Raw genomic sequence first — 18,742 nt, forward strand, 5'->3', positions numbered from 1 at the left:
GGTTTGTTCACCTGCCTTGGAGCTGATATAGAATGGTAATTTCAGCTGATGTAAAGAAACAGTTTCCTGCTGCAGTGGTTGACATCAGTTGATCAGTTGGCCTTCACTTCATGGTGGGAGTAAAAATTTCAAATTCATCATGGGTAGAGTCAAGTTTTATGTTCAATTCATATTTATGTCTGGTATTGATGACTTCTAGTTTGTTTTTCCTTTCAAAATGTTATTTTATTATCATAATAAACAAGGGATAAATTGATCCCTCCAGGATTAAAATTGTCCAAACTTTGCTTTCAGTACAGGAAGCCAAAGCTTTCAAGCCAAGTTTTGCAAGAAATTAAGCACTATGTATTACAAATATCTTATTTGGTTTTCTTTGCCAAAAATAACCACATTAAACTATCTCTTTTTCTAATGGAAATATGCCTCATGTCTTACATAGTCCTCAGATTAAAAACAGCAGTAATTAGTGTATGCCAGACATATGGGTGAGATTAGCATGTGCAGACCACTGCAGACCAAAGTAAACACGGAACAGCAGAACTTAGGAACTGCACCTCACCATTTCCACCACAGTCCTTACGTTCTACAGGATCCTGGTTGGTAAAAACATGATTCTGAAACTGCATAGAAGACCTGGCCATCTGAGACTAACACTTGAAAGAAAATGACATTTGCCTCAGCTTCTCCTGGCATTAATCATACACGTTACAATAGCTTCTGTGATAGCTGTCACTGTGTGACTTAGGTGAGATACACAGTAATAGTCAGCTGCCAGCTGAATGCTTCCACCATTTATGCAACATTGCGCATTCTAAAGAGTACTTTTGAGACAGAATTAGCTATCTGAGCCACAATTCTCTCAACACAGTAAGAAATATGGTACTTAACTATATTGTTCTCCACTCTTTGTGAGGCTCTTAAGCACTTTTGGTTGCCTCAAGCAGCCAGACTTTCTTCTATATACAAAAAAAAAAAAAAAAGTCAATTCCAGTTTTTGTTGCAACATATGGGCTCCAGCTATCCAACATCTAGCACGACACAGCCTGTATCACTGGTGAAATGTGGCAGCCAAGCCCAGATACAAAACACCAAACAAGGCCTTGCAGTACACATAGCTCCTGCTTACTAAAAATGGGGTGCCATTTTTTCCTGTCTTTTTTACCTCAGTTTCACATATTTGGGCTGTATTCAGACTGATCCATCCTCTGATCTTTTCCTATGAACGTGTTGCCTAGGTCATTCCTTCTCCCTAACTTACCATGAAGTTACTTAACACCAAAGCATTGTACTTGCATGTGTTAATGAAGTGATGCTGAATTTCATTCTGTTTATTTCACACTATTTACCAAGACATCAAGTTAAGTTTATGTTCGAAACCCTGTTGACAGGCTTGTGAATCTAGATCAGTCTGCGTCCTAGAGCATAGGTCATTTTTTAATGGATTAGGGTCTGTGAATTGTCTCAGACAAAGTTTAAAAAAAAAAAAATGGGTGAAAGGGAAGAAGAAAAAAGCCATAACAGTGTTTGCAGATAAGATTTTCAAAGCATTCAGTAGTATTTAGAGCTTACTTTCTTCAGGACCATTTAAAAAAATTCAGTCCTGACATAATAAACATAATACAACATTGCTTATACAGAGACAGGATCTTTCCTTGATGCTAACACACTGATCTGCTTGAGCCTGGTAGACCATTGCCTTCATTTTTTTAAAAGCAGTTTGATTTATGTCAGAAATGATAATCTTTCCCATTTTTTTTCTTCCGTTCTCATATCGTACTGAACCAGCTCTTGCAAAGAGTGAGTTTGGCATAGGAAAGTAAGGGAAAAGAAGTGTGAAGGGCGATTCTTCCAGAATATGGAGGCACAAATTCATCTTGTCTACTGCTAACTATGAACCAGCCACACCTAAAGGAGGGTAGCAAAGAGAACACTTGTTTTGAAGCTGCATATCTTTAGGTAGAAGAGATTGTCTATCTCATAATAAATCCCAGATGTGCTGGGATGTTTATAGAAATCCCTTGCCAAGGCAATAGCAGTTAGCCCTAGAAAGAAAAATAATTGAGTTCAACTGTCCTACATATTTCAACATACGCAAAAAGCCTTTTGCAACTTTGTTTTGCCTGAGAAGACTGTTTAGGGAATGAAAAAAGAGAATTCTTGAGTTACAGTCATGCTCAATGGTACAGCCCTACCCTCTTAGAGGACAGCTCTCAGACAAACGTCCTTCAAAAGGAAACAGGTCAGGTTCGACCTCAACTGAAATAGTCCTTACAGTGTCTGGAAGTAGCTATTACAATCTGTCCCATCACAGCTTGTAAATCTACAAAATGCAGATTTAGTCTTTCAGTTTCTGTCTGTACAGCCTGAGCTCACGCTGCATAACTCTTCCATCAACTTCATGCTCATTCTCCAGCAACATCTGTTCCTGAGAGCAAGATAGTGCCAATACAGCTTAAAAAGAGAAATCCACCAATGCATAGGCAAGGGAAACAGTATACCAGTTTGCTCCAGCCACATGTAAAATATGTTATTTGGGGATTGGGAAATAGTTCTTCTCAACACTCCCTCTCTTCAATAAATCTTGTTATAAAACTAAATGCATTACAAACATTTTTATAGCATTCTTCTTCTCCATGTTCAATTTAGTTGTGACTAATACTCAGTAAAGGCCATGAGTTTCAGCCTTGCCCAGTCTACAGGACACATGTATTTAGGGAAAACTGGAATCAGTGTTTGTGAAGAAAAAAACAAATGCTGGGCAACATGGTGTGTATTTTGGCTGCCACTAGATTTCACCTGACCCTTGGAACACTGGAGCTGCTCTCATCCAGAACACTAACAGTTGCTGGAATGGGTACGACTGATTTGCCGGAGGACTGACCTTCTCCTGAACCTCAGCAACAAAGTGTTTACTGAAGGTCTGAGAGCTCTCTGCCATTTCATTGCAGAAATAACTCAACATGTGATGAAGGACTGTCTGGTCTCCATGCATCCTCCTACAAGTATATTACAGTATCTCTTGCTGCACCATCTTACTTTGTGATGCTTTAGACCATCACGATACAGTACTGCAGCACTTACTACTTAGCTTTTAGAGTATAGAGCAAAGCCACTTTTGTTTGAGGATAACGTTTTTCCCTCATTGAACTTACAAGACAATAGTCTTACTCCCTGCCTTTTTCTCTTAGCACCTTCTTCCTTCTCTCAAATACATTCAGTATTACAACCTGTATTACTTTTCGCTCATGAACAGCAATTGGAGAATCCATTCTTAGGATCAGATTCACCTCAGGAAACAGCCACATCCTCTCAGCCAGGTGTAATAAAAGCAGGAGCTCTTTCAAAGAAAGATTGCAGTCATTGCCTTCTCAGCTTTCACAGTGTGAAGACTGGAGAGAGATTTCTCTATTGACAATATAAAAGAAAGGTAAACGGGTCAGAAAAGACACATGCCTTGTAACCTGTTACAACAGAAACTGCTGACCCGGTGTCTTTGATGAGGATTTAATTGAATAACTGCAGTAACACACATTAGAAAGCAGCCCCAGCTAACTATAAGAAAAGCATCCAAAGAAGTATCATAGGCCAAAACCCAGAATACAGCCATTTTATTGGTTATTTCCCTGCCATCAATATATATATATAAATATAAAAATAAAACTGGTGATCCTGGATTAAAATCCCCTAAAGATTATTGTTGGTATAGTCAACACGGACACTGAGAAGACATTCATTACTGAGATCACTTTGGATTGATTAATGTTGCCATCTGTTTGAAATACCTACCTTACTTCCTCCATGTTTCACTCATCAACAACTACATTCTCTGTGGAACTTCAGACTATGCCATTCCACAGCTACTGCTAGTTTGACATAATCTAGGAAAAGAATATAGTTAAAGTGCCATGTTAATAGACTAAAATTTTATATATTTCAATTTCTGGAAAAACATCATTTTCTATTAGGTTGGTGGCCCTACATATGGCAGGGGGATTGGAGATTCATGATCCTTGAGGTCCCTTCCAACCCTGGCCATTCTGTGATTCTGTCATTAGAAATCATTTTCCAGCCACTAAGCCAATATTTTCTTGTGAAATGCTCTACTGTTGAGACAGTGATGTTCCAAGAGAAGAGGGTGTTAAGGTAGTAGACCTTACTTGAGGTCTGGAGGATGTTCAACACTCAATATTGTAAACACAGACCTGGAAGGAGCTTCATATGACAGGCTACTCAGCAGCAGCTATAAGGACATTAGAAGTCTCAGCATTTAGTAAAATCAGTCATGAGTTCAAATCTTTATTAATGACTGGAACGTGCATGACTACATGGGGATACACAACATACAAGGAGGAACTCCAAACAAATCAGACCCACTGCACATGAGCTGTGCACTCAGTCTGCATGTATACCATAGCTGTTTGATTGTACTGTTTAGCAAGTTGTAACCACTCCAAATTGGCTGCCAGTAGTCAAGGGATCTCAGAAGAACTGAGCTTCTTTTTCCACTGAAAAGGAAAGCAACGGAGGGCATTTTCAATTTTGAGAATCAGGTCGCACAAACTAGCCCAACTATTCCTGCAAAGGGCAACCTACCAAACATTGGGAATGCTCTGCATTAAACATACAAGTGAAAAAGGGAAGACCAAGTTCAGAGACAGTTTAGAATAACTGTCTGATATCCCTTCCAGGCACAAGTGGTGTGGCTGAGGTCAGACCTGGGCTCTAAGTCTAGTCTTGGTTCATCAGTCTAAAAGGCCACCCATTGTTTTGCTGTGCGTTCTTACTGCTTCCTCAAAACATGTTTTTCAGTCAAGTTCGTCAACTAGTTTCCTAACAGGGGAAATAAAAACAATGAGAAAAGAAAGTTGGAAAAGAAAGTTGGAAAACTTCAATTTTTTTTTTACGACACTGAAATATTCAGCACTGGACCAGTGCAGAAATAAGAATTCCCAGGTCTGTACGCCTGACCACTCGTCTCTGGCAGCAGCTATTTTCTTTGCCTGATAATAAGCACCACTAACACAGTCAGTGGCCAGGACCTTTCTGGGCTTGTCCAGTCTGACCTAAGGCTGTGCCTCAAGGGACTGGTAATGGATGCAGACTGAACTCTTGATCACTGTTTTTATAAGGAAGAGAATATACTATTTACAAAACAGCATTGAATTTCAGTAGATTTCAGCAAAATCACCCTGTTTTATGTTATTAAATGGTGAATGGGCACTGCGTAGCAAAAACAAAGTCAGGCAACATAAGAAGCGTTGTCTGAAATGAACATTCAGATTAAGATGGAAGTGTTAGTTTATATTTGAAAGGAGATATTTCTTCTTTATCCAATGGCAATATACAGACATTAATGGTTAACAAGCTCAAATCTAAACCACATCAAAAAGCAGAAATCTCTTAAGCAACAAGCTCCTCCTCTCCTTGTTCCCCTCCCAGCAGGGCTTGACATCAGCCTAGATGCCAGTATCTACTGATTGTGACAGTTACCTCTGATACCTTAAGAAAGTAAAAATCCTTCATCCTCTTCCCGCAGCCTTGATGTTCCCAATCTCTCATCTTTGCCAGACAGCACCTTGAAGTGTTCTTCCCCACTTTGCTCTAAGTTTTTTAATGCCTGGGATAACAGTGCCTGAAGCAGCCATTGCAACCCCTAGATACAGAGTTATAATAGGTGCCATGCCATTCTGTACTGCATGTTTGATTTGTGTCATGAAAATAACAGTAAAGTTGTATACGGAATTCTGGTCATAAGACACAAGCTTCTTCAAGTATTAGGTGACTTTCAAATTTTAGATTTTGAAATTAGTATTTTTTAAAATATCAATTATGCTCTTGCTAGAAAAATTGCACTTTTATGAGCTTATGCAAGTCAGAGCCAGAGGAGTCTTTGAGTTTTGACAGGACATGTACAGAGATGTCCTGATGGCACTAAGTGTGGCTCTCTGCACAGAATCAGGCACATCTGAACTTTATCAGATCACTCATCTTCAGGAAAGAAGAATCTTCCCACCAGGTTATTGACCTTTCTGGTACGGCTCGCTCCTTTCATTGCCAGACCAGGCATTGCTGCAGCCAGGAGAGCAGCACCAGCTCTTGGCTCTGTAGAGGCACAAGCAAATATCAGGGCAGCCAAGTATTTCTAGGCAAGCATAAATATCAGCACCCACTGAGTGGTAAGAAACATTACCAGTGTTACTGATTTGCAGTCAAAGAGCATAACACAGAAAAAGTTGCTAAGGAATAAAACAAGTAGACCAGTGGTGAGAGAGAACCCAAAATGTGCGACGCCTGCTAGTCTGACAATCTGTGCAACAAACTACCTTTTCATTTTAAAGAACCTCATTCCTTGACAAAGAGTTCAGATTCTAAGCTATAAAAAAACACTGCCTCAAAAATGAGGGTGCAGTATTCATTTCACTTCTGAATGCTAGAAGTATTTTTATGACACAGACTAACATTTATCATCCTTATCAATTCACAGAAACTACAGAAATTATCATATTTATGCATCTTTAAAAGAAACAGAAGCTTACATTCCTAAAACATCTTTTAAAATCTTATTGTTTATTTAGCAGGAAAGCTATCAGCACATGAGATAAGTCTCTTGAGTTCTGAAACTTATGAAGCTGGAAGAATACCAGCAGTGATTTTTAAAGTAAGATATATAAGCAAAGACACAGTAGCCTCACCTGCCAGCTGATCAAGTATGTGCTTTGCCTTCTATGTAGGCTATTTTTATTTTACCTACGACTTGTTGCTCTTAGAGTACTGAAATGAATGCATTTTGAATAAGCCCCTTTCTCTCCAATTCTGTCAGAACTTTGGAAAGTTTTTGTAAATTTTAAGAATAGTAACAAGTGTTGTAAGGTAAAATTCTTCAGGCTAATTGTGAGACTAATTTGCCACCTCTGCAGCTGATGATGCCAAATGATTGCCAGTATTACCTTGATATCCATTAATTCACTTTAATTCACTCTTTAGTCAGGTAGCCTCCTTTTTCATTCAGCCACCTTCATTATATTCTCACACTTGCTTTTCTTCCCCATCTTCTGTTATCAACTCAACATGTTTCACAAGGAATCAATAAGAAATTTACTTCCATATCCCACAAACCTATTTATAAAACTTGTTCTGGTATCTCCCTTTCTTGTGGGCATCCCAATGACTAATAAAGGACAAGCCTTCCCCCAGGGTAACCTGCTCCCATTCAACTTCTTGGTGTGATTAGTTTCACTAAGACACTTACCCAATTACCAAAGTGGATTAAAACTTCTCAATAGGAAGGCACTGCTGGGAGAAAGGGGAACGAATACAGTTATGTTGTCTCCAAGTGGGTAATTGTACTTCCTCTGTGGGAAGAAAGGCCGAAGGAACAAATACCTTGATGGCAAAAGACATTAGTCTGTCTTGTAGATCACAGCATCCTCTAAATAAGACCAAAATTACTTGGCTGCTCAGTTTTAAGACTGGAGATATACCATCTTACTTCTGTGCTCAGTCTGTGTACTTTGACGCCAAACAATTGATTCCAACTTCACAATCACCGTCAAGGTGTTTCCTATCCTGAACCAAGACTTTCTGGTTTCCATACACACACACAAAAAAAGACTGGAGCAGATTCAGTCAGACATGAATGAACGCAGGCCTTCAGCTCACTAGGAGCAGTTAGTCAGGGTTGGTTTTTTTTGTATTTTTTTTTTTTTTTTTAGAGTGTTTACTCATTTATGATCTTATCCCTGTCGAACTACAACCAGTTTTATCTTTGTTTAAACTATTTACATCTTTAAGAGACCTCTTGCTTGGAAAAACGTAGCAAGAAACTTTTTCTAATTTATATCATGCTGTTTCTTCGTGTAGCACATCCACTGTATTTATCAATCTTATTTTTTTTTTATTTCCCCAACTTGATAAAGATACACTGATTTGAATTTACTACTTCATCTCGGTCAAATTCCTTCAAGGAACACTAACATTACATCTACCTGACACCAAACTAACACAAAGAATGTTGTTCAACCGTCAAAAGCAGAGAACTAAAATACAGTAGACAGGAAACCTGGAATCATTTTATCACAAAATTCACTGCTAATAGACCTGTATCTTCATCAGACTTCCAATCCCTATTAAAATGTTCTCGAGCCACTTTAAAGTGGCACATTAAAGTGGAAGGTTCTCCATGAACATTTAGGAAGTTTTAGAACTTTGAGCTTTAATCATCTGAGAAGACAGAAACCTCCCAAGGTCCTCTATTGTGGGAAACAGTCTGCTTACCGCTAAGAAGAGCGGTTTGAGAGGTGTTGATAACTCAAACATCAACTAAAGTAGACATCAAATCCATCTTAACTTATGCACTGCTCCACCTCTACATGCTGGAGAACATCCCAGAACTGTTCCTCTTCTGTCAGGCTGAATTTCATTATGACATGCCAGGAAAAACATCTCACACCAAACCCCAGCAGGGACGCTGAAATCATTCTGGCACGTTTGTGTCTCCAGTAATCTCACTGCTAGTGCTCGACATACAGACCACTTCCAAGAGAAAGTCATGAGTCACCTTTTAACTCTAGTCTCACACTATCAATCAGTAATTTTATTCAATCATGGTCCAACAGTCAAAGTTAGTGGAAAGCCTATAGAAACATAACTCTCAGAAGGCAAAGCTAGGGAAAAGCCTGTTTTAAATGAAGTTTGAGAATATTATTTTTTCTTGCCTTATAATTTAAATATTTGCAGTGCAGCCATTATTTTCACTAGAGGATAATCATTTTTAATTTTTTTGCAGGTTTTGGAACATCTGCAGAAGTAACTTGGTATGGCATCCCTATCTTTTCCAAGAACACCATCGCCTCTTTGCATCTGAAGTTTTTATTCAAATGCAGAGATGCAGACCAGATTCTCAGCTGTAAATCACATTCCTTTAGCTAAGTCAGGCACATCCAACCTGCAGCCTGCACGTGGTTCAGCACAGCTGACAATGCAGCCCACTCTCCTCTCCTTGACCACAGAATCACAGAATGATTGAGGCTGAAAGGCACATCTGATGGTCACCTTGTCTGACACCTCTGCTCAAGTAGGGCTACCTAAGCAGGTACCTAAAGCAGACCTAGGACCATTCCCAGATAGGTATCTCTTGAAATCTCCATCATCTGAGGTGTTCATGTCCTGATGGCACAACAGTAGGTGACAATGGCTCCTAACCACCTGCAACAGTGACCAAAGTTTGGATCCCAACTCCCACACTACAACGTGTTTCAGTTAATTGTATTTGAAGCTTAAACGTGCAAAAGACAAAATTCACTCAGAAGCTGGAAGATAACACTTGATCTTAACAGATACAGGTCTATTTTCCTGAGAAGGAACACTTTCTTCCTACACACTCAAAAAGAAGCAAATTTGGGATGTTTTAGCTTTTGTGATTAAATTAGAAACAAAGCCACATATCAGCAAGAGAGCACTTCTTAGAAGTTCCCTCAGTTGTGAAGGATTTTTTCAAAGCTTCTTTTTAGCCATAAAAACACACAGCTTCATATATTTTTTTTAAATAGAGTTAATCTTGAAGGAAACAGATTTAAATTGCAGGATAGGAGCATAAAATTCAAACTACTGTGCAAACCTAACATATAATGGCTTAAAAAACACTCAGGTTCAGCACAGCTGATGCCAGGACAATACTTGTCCTAAAGATCCTATTAAGTGTGGAAATAACATGGGGCAGGGAGGATGACACATAAAGCCCCTAACATACAAAGCATTCTTTCAAATTCACCTTAAAGAAGCTCCACTTCAGGACATGGATGCTTTTCACTCTTTGAGAAAGGTGTTGACAGAACAGTACCTCAATTTTCCTTGGAACTGGCATGTTTAGGCTGTAATTTTTCCTTCACGGAAGCCAGACATTTAATTCTTGGGGAAGACTAAATCAATGAACTAACAATTACTGTAAGAAGACTTATCCTATCTGAAGATTTAATCCTCAGGCTTTTTGTTTTACAGGCTCAAAATAAATTTTACCATGTCACTCTTTCCATCATCACATTGCCTCAGGACAAACAGAAGCCAACTCTGAGAGGCCAATTTTCATTTAATGACAATTGAACCAACTAAACAAAACCTGACACTTGAAAAAAACATTCAAAACCTTGGAACTGAAGTGCTTATGTTCTGGAGGTGACACCGAGGTCATCCTGCATTTTTGCTTTAGAGAAAAATACAGCAACAATGTAAGAAAGCCTCCATCCAGACAGAAGGAGGGAAACATAAACTGGAAAAATTGCCAAGAGAGAAGATAACAAAACATGGGCATCTGGAGATCTGTCTGCTTGGCAAGTATGCATGTCATTTACAAATGTTTGCTCATAATTATATCCCTGGAAGACTTGGGTGAATAATACCATTGAGAAAGATGCTGCTTGTGGAACACTGCCTCTTCATCATATGTAAATAAGTGCAATACACATTGAAGACTGAATATATCTAAGGATATTACAAAAAAAGAGAAGGCACACTGCCCTAGTATTTGTAAGAAGAAGAGGGGTAAGGATGGAGCTGTGTATTAGGACACCCACTGAACATACAGCTGTACAACAAGGTTTCCAGAGGAACGAGGGCAGGAATGCAGGCAGAGTGTTGCTATGTTCCTACTTCCAGTAAGGACACGGCCAGCACAAAAAGGCACAAATAAGAACACGGAATTTTACGAAGCTACACAAGACTGAGCCATCAAGTTTATGTCACACAGGGTCCACCCAGTCAGCACACTGCAATGGAGAGGTCAGACATGGGGAATTGCTGACGGCTGAAGGCTTTCCAAATTCCTTGCTTGTCTCTTCTCATGGGTACGCTTCATCTTATTTTCCAGGGAAAATAAAATTATGGAAATAATAAGAGTGAGCAACAGCTCCATTCTGGGAACACTTCAGCAATTCCAGAGAAGAACGTGTCACAACCTTACCAGATGAAAACATTAAAGACAGACTATTCTGTGAGGAATGGCTTACCCGGGCAGAAGAAGATGGAAACATGACAAAGAACATCATCATAATGCCTCCCATAATCAGCCCATCAGGGAACAGGCAAGATGACAGACAGCCTTGTACACAGCAAAACTTCTCAGACTTTGCAAGGGGTCAGGGTTTTGCTCCCAGAAACACGTTTGGCAAGCTGCATCTTGTTCTGATGCACCGCATCATGTCACTGATGGGAAGGAGAGTAAACTAAATTAGATTCCTACTCTTTGGACAAGGATGTTTTCTAAAATAATGTCTTGAGGAGAATAAAATTCTGTCTGTTTTAGTTCCTATAGCACTTCTCAAACATTCATTTCTCACCAACCCCAGTTCCGGAGCATAAGGTTCTCCCATGCAGAGTTTTCACAATGCTTAACCTCCAGAAGCACAACAGAAGCACCCTCAGAGCTATGCACACTGTCAGAACCAGGCATCTGGCTGATGCAGAATGGTTAGAAGAAACATGGGAACCCTGAACAAAGCAGAGCTCCTGTTTTTATTTCTGATTAACTTTCTCAAACACAGAAATAGATTCTGCCTGCATGAAATACGAAATCTTGAAAAAGTTACAGTATTTAGAGCATGGCTGAGGCAGAACACATTGAACTCCCCAACAACATCTTCCAGTGGCAGCATGCAGGATGAATTTCAGCTTTAATTTGAACCTCAGATTCTGGTCTAGGAAAATGGGACTTGGACAAAGGTCATACAGCTGGATGTACTCTTCTAAGACTTGAACCCTGGCTCCTGCCAGCAATAACTCCAGAAGGGATTAAGGTGGTTAAGAGATCCCTGTTTGTTTGGCTCTGTGAGAAGAGTCCTCAGGGCACCACACACAGCTCTGCTCACTTCCTCACTACAGGAACAAAACAATTGCAAAAGAAGTCACAGAAGAACACATCTGCAATAGTCCTTCGCATTTGAGTACTGCTCCGCCCCATAACTTTTCTGTTTATTGGATCCACCACCTAGAAAAGCAGATGGTTACACTGTCCATCAGGAATACTACTGTTTTCTCATCAACCTTAGCAGATGCAAATGCTGACTCACCTCAGCTTATACTGACTCATCTTATACATATTTCTTTCAAATAACTCCTTCCTCCCCCTGCCAAAAAGAAAAAAGCTAACTAGCTAATATCTGTCAATACTCTGGGTCTATGCCTGCATTAAAAATGCAGAATGTCGCATCTTTGTCCTGGGACAACAATACAACTCCAAAGCAGAGCTTCATCCCTCCTCCCATTGCACCATTCTGCTTCCCAAGATCCTCTAAAGCATCCATGTCAGCCAGTTCTGGGGATGTGCGATTGTGATGTACTTGCAGTTATTAAATCTTTAGGACCAGATAGAAAACTTCTTAGTGACTCTGGCACCCATCGTCCCTCATATTTGACATTTGCATTAGGAATTGGGCTGTGTTACCTCCAGCAGAGATGCTACTGCAAGCAAACAAGCTGATGAGTGATTTGAGGCGTTTATATTGCTGAAATATGACTTGCACCTTTAACATTCTCTCTAACAAAACATAAAAGGAATATCAATCCGGTTTACAGGATTCTTGCAGAGTCCAATGCATTTCAAACTTTCAGAAACAAGCCTGCTAGTTCTTATTCTGATGTTCTGGTGACAGGTTACTTTAGAAGAATAGCAGGACAAACCTTCAGACAACATTAACACATTTTCTAATCCAAACCTCTGATACTAAACTGCAATTAAAGCAGTTGCTGGAAGATAAGACAGGCTTTGCAGCAAAGCACATCACAGGCACTGTGAGAGGATCACCGTCCTGTAAATATGAACCAGTACACTGCCCAGGTCTGGCCCTTTGACCCAGGATAGCCTTGCATCCAGGCTACTTCCCTGTGCCATCATCAGCTTCTTATGCCCTCAGGAGGGGGGAGGACACTCTGTAAGGACTCTTTTCTGCTCAGGGAATAAAGGCCCTTAACTTCTGTCTTCAGGAAAGTTGACTCCATGACAGACTGGTTAACAAGAGCATACAAATACAGTGTTAATTTTAAGCTCAAGAGACTCAATTATATGCTCTTTGGTGTTGCTTTGGAATCTCCCCCTTCCCCCAGGCTGCGTTCAGATGTAAATAATGGCTGATGGTTCACAACATGGCTAAAGCGAGACATGCCCTCTTAGATGCTGTTTTGAAGTGGCTGCGTTTGTAAATATCTCATCTAAGCCCCATGTGTGAATTCCTCATGGACCTAGCAGCAGAATGAGAGGGGGAGAGACTCACGGAGGCCTGAATCTGACTTGGAAGACAGAAATTCTCTTTTCTGTCGTTGTTTGCATTATTCTATAACCAAACACGAATACACGAAATCTGACAGTGTACAGAGAAAGAGGAAAACACCTTGCAAATTGTCAAATCAGTACAACTATAAACTCGTCCAGATACTCAACCTCATTTTAAAAATACTGAAGATGTCAGACATATTTACTGTGCAAGGCAATTATACTGATAAAGTCCTAAAAATAGTTCCTGAAGCACAAAGACTTGATGAAAAAGGCTGGAGAAGCCCAGCATGACACTTTTCAGAATGGTTAGATCACCAGCTATGACACCACAAACAGCAGATAAAGGATAATTTGCCTGGACAGCTTGATTCCTTTATTTCTGCAAAGAATTTAAACAAAAAGGCAGGCAGATGAGCAAAGAGGAACAATATAGAGCAACCAGGGAAGGAACATGTTGAAGGCATCTTTCCTTTAATGCTTTCCCTTCCCCCTTTACTTTTTAGAACATGTTCAGTGAAAAGAAGACCTTAGGAGAAAATAATAGTGGGAGAAAAGAAAAAAGATCACAGAGCTTTCAGGGAATTGCTTGGCTGGACACCATGATAGCGTGCCATTCCAAGTACCTTGGGAGATCCACAGAAGAGTCCCCTTAATAGCTGGGGATTGTTTCCTTACTTCCAAGAAAATCTTCAAGAAACATTTCATTTTAATTAGAATATTTGGAGAAAAGTTGCAACACTGAATATTTGCCCACCAACAAAAAATACCAACCCCTACTCTTTTCCAAAAAGCGCTTGCTCCTCAAATAGATCAACTACTTAGAACAGCCAGGACTACTGGTAAATTTTAAATGATTACAGGATCATATTAGGGTAGCAGTAATAATGACAATGCTCTTTTGTTACGATGCTCCATACAAGAAGTTATGTCCCAGGTTGCAAGAACGCGAATTCCATTTCCAATGGCTTCCATTTACTTCTTTATTCTCTGTACATAATTTATTTAGTTTATTATCACTGTTAGCATCAACACTCTAAGAGGATAGAACAGTGAATTGTAAGTTAATAACTCACTTCTTTCTTTACGTGCTTGAATCAGTCTATATTATTCTATAATCATACAAGCCTTGAGGCATTTTATAAATAAGTTCTTTAAGAATATGCTAAAATAATAAAATAATCAGTTTATTTCTCATTATTTATTTCTATGCTTTCTAACCATGCCAGTAAGCTGCCCATGTATGATCACTGTGAGAGCCTGGTTTTCCAAGTCATCACCTCACTGCAATACCTTCCAGAGCCTTCACTGTCCAGGCTTGCCATGAACATTCAATTGCCTTGAAAAACATTTCTGAAGTGCAACTAGTGTCAAGATCAGCAATAACTGGTTAAATGTTCTTTCCTTTAATTGAATGTTGTTTAGCATTTAAAGCATGGAAAATGCTAGTCTCAAGTAGAAGCCAGATGCTGCTTAGTGCTTTATAAGGTCTTGAAATTCAGTGGGTTCACATGTGCCTCTTTCACACATCAAATCACAGCTGAACAACTCTAGCTCAGCACTCCAGGGCAAGACCAAGCAGCACCAACCTCATTCAGACACTGCCTAACACTTCCACTGATGGTGTATAAATGATCTACAATATAGACATCTTCACCACAGACATCAAAAAACCAATTCTGGATCCAGCCGATTCTGAATTATGGTCATACAGTAAGGACAAGACTTGTTCTGACCTTGATTTGAAGGGCCTCTCTCTCCAATTTTTGACACTTTCTCCTAGGAGTCCAAATCCAGTGGGGCCTTTGGAAATCCTTCTGTTACTGTCTGTGGGTTGCCAGGAGGCAAGAACAGGGACTGCCGACGCATGTATTGAAGACCTCTAACCCCACTAAATCTCTCCCTCACTAAATAAGTAAAGCTGCAGAGGCAGATTTTTAGTCTCTCCAATAAAAAACAAGGCTCCAAAGCCAAGTGCCAGCTCTAATTTTATCATTTGAGCAATACACAGCACAATACAGCCCTGCCTACAACAGAATCTCAGAGGTATGGCACTTCACTGTTAATATCAATAACATTCACCCATCACCACATCCTTTTCCCCCCAGCTCAAAATAAAATCTCACAACCTGAAGATGATTTGCCTTAATTGCAGCTGCATCACTGTTTGCAGGGCATGCTGACAATCCCTGCCTAGAATTTGCAGTTGCTGGGGCAACGCATGTGAAGAGCGTGCCTTTGTGCTGCCACATGCATCTTTGGGAGCTGTGCCAACAGCCAACACCGGAGCCCTCACAGCTGGGGGGATTTAACACCTTCCTTCCCAGGAGCAGCCTGCTTGCCTTCAGCACAGAGGCCCCAGCAGGCATCCCATGCCGAGCACTGTTTCTCTCCTCACTGACAGCTGCACAAGGACGGATGGCCAAGCTCGGCACAGTCACTTACCAAGGACACCATAGCACCTTACCACAAACGTTCAGCAGAGCTAGGTTTCATTTGCAGGAGTAGGCAGTTCATTGTGCACATAGATAACTAAGGAACAAAGCATTGAGCACCACCAGAAAAATAATATTCTTCTGAAGATGTCCTGTCTAGATGTTGTCTCCCCGCCTGCCCCCTCCAAGCTACACAAGCAACAGAAGGTTGCAAGCACATCTAAAGGACTGCACTGTCTTCCCTCCATCTCCATAATTCTAACCTAGAATCACAGAATCATTAAAATTGAAAAAGACCACTAAGATAATCTAATGCAACCATCAACTCATCACCACCACATCACTAACAACATCCCTCAGTGACACATTGACCCTTTCCTTGAACACCTCCATGGATGGTGACCCCACACTCCCTGGGCAGCCCATGAGCAGTTCTTCCTAATATCCAACCTTGTTCTGGTGCAGCTTAAAGCCATTTTCTCTTGCTCAAAATAAGATCCATGTGCACACAAACATTCCTATCAACCTCTCCCATTATCTCACAGGGCAGACATTTTTTTTTCCAGATTTTACCTCCCAATTCCTATCATATTTCTTTGAGATGAATGCTTTAAAGGTACATTGGTCTGCTTTGCCTACAAGCTTTTATATCTTTTCTAGGAAAGCCTTCTGTCCACAAGGCTTACACACTACTATAAAAAAACCCTTCGCTTTATATATGCACACATTTATCAAAGAAACACCTGCTAACCTTATGAAAAACCAGCAACAAGAAAATCTTCTCTGGAGGTCAAGATTACAAGCTGAATCTGCTGTTAATGGCAAATAAAACTACTGTAACAATTATGAATGCAATAACAAGGAGGCCATTCACATGTAAACACAGCTAATTACAGCATACATAAATACCAGTTAAAATGCTAAATACTGTAATCCAGGAAGTTTTGTACTCCTTTAGGAGCCACAAGCATCACTAGTGGTGGAGTGCAACGTCTGAAAGTCACCACAGAAAGTTACATTTGGGATCTTAAACTCCCTTGAGCAGCATATGGATTCACAGCAGCATCCACAATGTTATGATCTGTGGCTTGAGAGAAGCAAAAGAAATAAGAAGCCAGGCAAGCTTTATCTGACATTAATGCAAAGCCAAGTCTCCTACAGCACTCTTCTTCTACAGAGATGTCCCAGGGAAGAACAAGAAGTGAGCAAGCTGCAAGACATTGTTGCACTGCTCACATAACCTAACATCTGATACCACCTTTGTATTCCAATGAGAGTTCACATGTTTGAAGTAAATAAAGGGATTCCTGAGCTTCCTCAAAGGTCAGCAGAGGCTCACAACCACACATTTCCCTACCTCTCAGATACAGGCATGCTCCATATGGGTCTGTATTTAATGTACAAATGCAAACGTCACAGCACACAAGGCATCTCAATTCGTGTTTGTCTCCACTTAAAGAGTCAAAAACCACCAGCAACAGAGAAACATGGGAATAGGCAGGGAAACAGAAAATGAAAAGGTTTCTTGTGGTTCCAGATGTTGCAGCAGGCTTTGCAGAACACATCAGGGTTTCACAGAAGAGCATTAATCAGATACTGCAAAGCTTCAGGGGGATGAGGGGGAGAGACAAGAACCGCTGCTTTCATCAAGCAAGAGCAGTGGCCTTGTCTTTAGCCACTAATAAAAAAATAAATAAGATTGAAAAGAGAAGGAAGCACATTCAGACTGTCAGAGCTGATCCTTTTATCAAGAGAGCTGTGGGTGTGGTATGAAATGCAACAAATCAGGAAAGTGTTACTATTCACAGTAAATACTACAATCTAATTTGTCACACAGAAGGCAGCAATGTAACCGCGCTCTACTGCTAAGAGTTCACATCACTCTCAGGTGCCAATTTACAGCATTCCCCTTTATCTCCACTGTTCCTCCAGCTCTGGATTGCTCCAGGCACCATCCTGGCAGATAGCCCAGGCTGAGAAGCTGCCACTGCTCCATGCTCCGAAGCTGTTCCTGCTGTGCGCTGTGGGACAACCACTCAACCCAGATGCAGACGCAGCATGCCTGGATGCTCTCCTTTGCAAGCACCTCTCCTGCTACAGTGTCCCCCAAAAAAAAATCAAGCAAGTTCCTGGTCTTATTCACGGTTTAACTGGAAAACAGATTGAGAATGAAGCTGCAGCTTACAGAAGATACAGAGGAATCAAAAGAAAGCCACACATTATCCTTGAGGGACATTTAATCCAGGTGTATCCAGTGCTGGGCAGTGCCACCCAACTTATTCTGTGATATTTATGAGGTCTGAGATGCTATTAAATCTTCTGGAGGACTGCTTTCTGTGATCCCAACTCCTGTCACTGAGAACATAAATGGGACAAAGAACATGAATGCAATATATGTAAAGCTGACACAGGCAGGCAGGTTCAAATCATCACTTGCAAATGCAAAGATTTTTTTATTTTTTTATTTTTTTATTTTATTTTTTTTAGGTTCTTAGGCAACTGATCATCTTCCAGAAGTAAGAAGCAAACAAAAGCTGGTGCCACCTCCAAGAAACACAAGCAGATGAAAGGCAGAGCTCTTGAGTTCTCTAGCACCTCACCCACTCACGCTCAGCTGGAAAAGTCACCAACCTGCTCCTCCCATACTGCCCAGTTTGAAAACTGTTGGGTTTGTTCCCTTTGCTGTATCACTCATGAACACAGCACCTAATTTCCCAATCTTTCTAACTTCTACTGTAATAACTGCCCCTGGAAGCATAAGTGAGAAGAATGGAGAACCAGGCCTATGCCATGCAGTGTTTCTAGAAACAGGGCAGACAGTGGGCCAGGAGGAAGCAACTCCCCACTTGCAGGCAGATAACTGACCTTTGGCACCAGGAGAGCAGGGGAACACTGGGAGTTCAATAAACATAGCAGCAGTCCTTCCTGCACTCTGGGACACCAGTGGGGCTCCTTAGGAAGCAGCTCAGCAGTTACCTCAGCAAGCGGCTTTGTGCCCTGCCTTACTGAAAGAGAACTCTGTCTTTCTGGAACATGGGGGTACAACCAT

The 18,742-nt window shown here is 40.6% G+C and overlaps 1 protein-coding gene and 1 long non-coding RNA gene across 9 annotated transcripts in view; both read right to left on the bottom strand.

Annotated features, from left to right (window-relative positions):
* Window positions 1–18,742, bottom strand: part of CAPN6 (calpain 6) — a 55,566-nt gene that overhangs the window by 32,421 nt on the left and 4,403 nt on the right. The gene's annotated exons all lie outside the window — the stretch shown is intronic.
* LOC149915983 (uncharacterized) lies at window positions 2,077–17,071 on the bottom strand. Of its 2 annotated transcripts, none has more exons than XR_016470987.1 (3): window positions 15,388–17,071; window positions 3,787–3,878; window positions 2,077–3,405 (listed from the first exon to the last, which is right to left on the bottom strand). It is a non-coding gene; the product is annotated as an uncharacterized LOC149915983 (long non-coding RNA). The 2 variants fall into 2 exon arrangements; XR_016470986.1 differs by having other exon boundaries at window positions 14,995–17,071.

This window comes from Phasianus colchicus, chromosome 14 (genome assembly GCF_987193195.1).
Source record: "Phasianus colchicus chromosome 14, bPhaCol1.hap1.1, whole genome shotgun sequence".
Classification (NCBI taxonomy): domain Eukaryota; kingdom Metazoa; phylum Chordata; class Aves; order Galliformes; family Phasianidae; genus Phasianus; species Phasianus colchicus.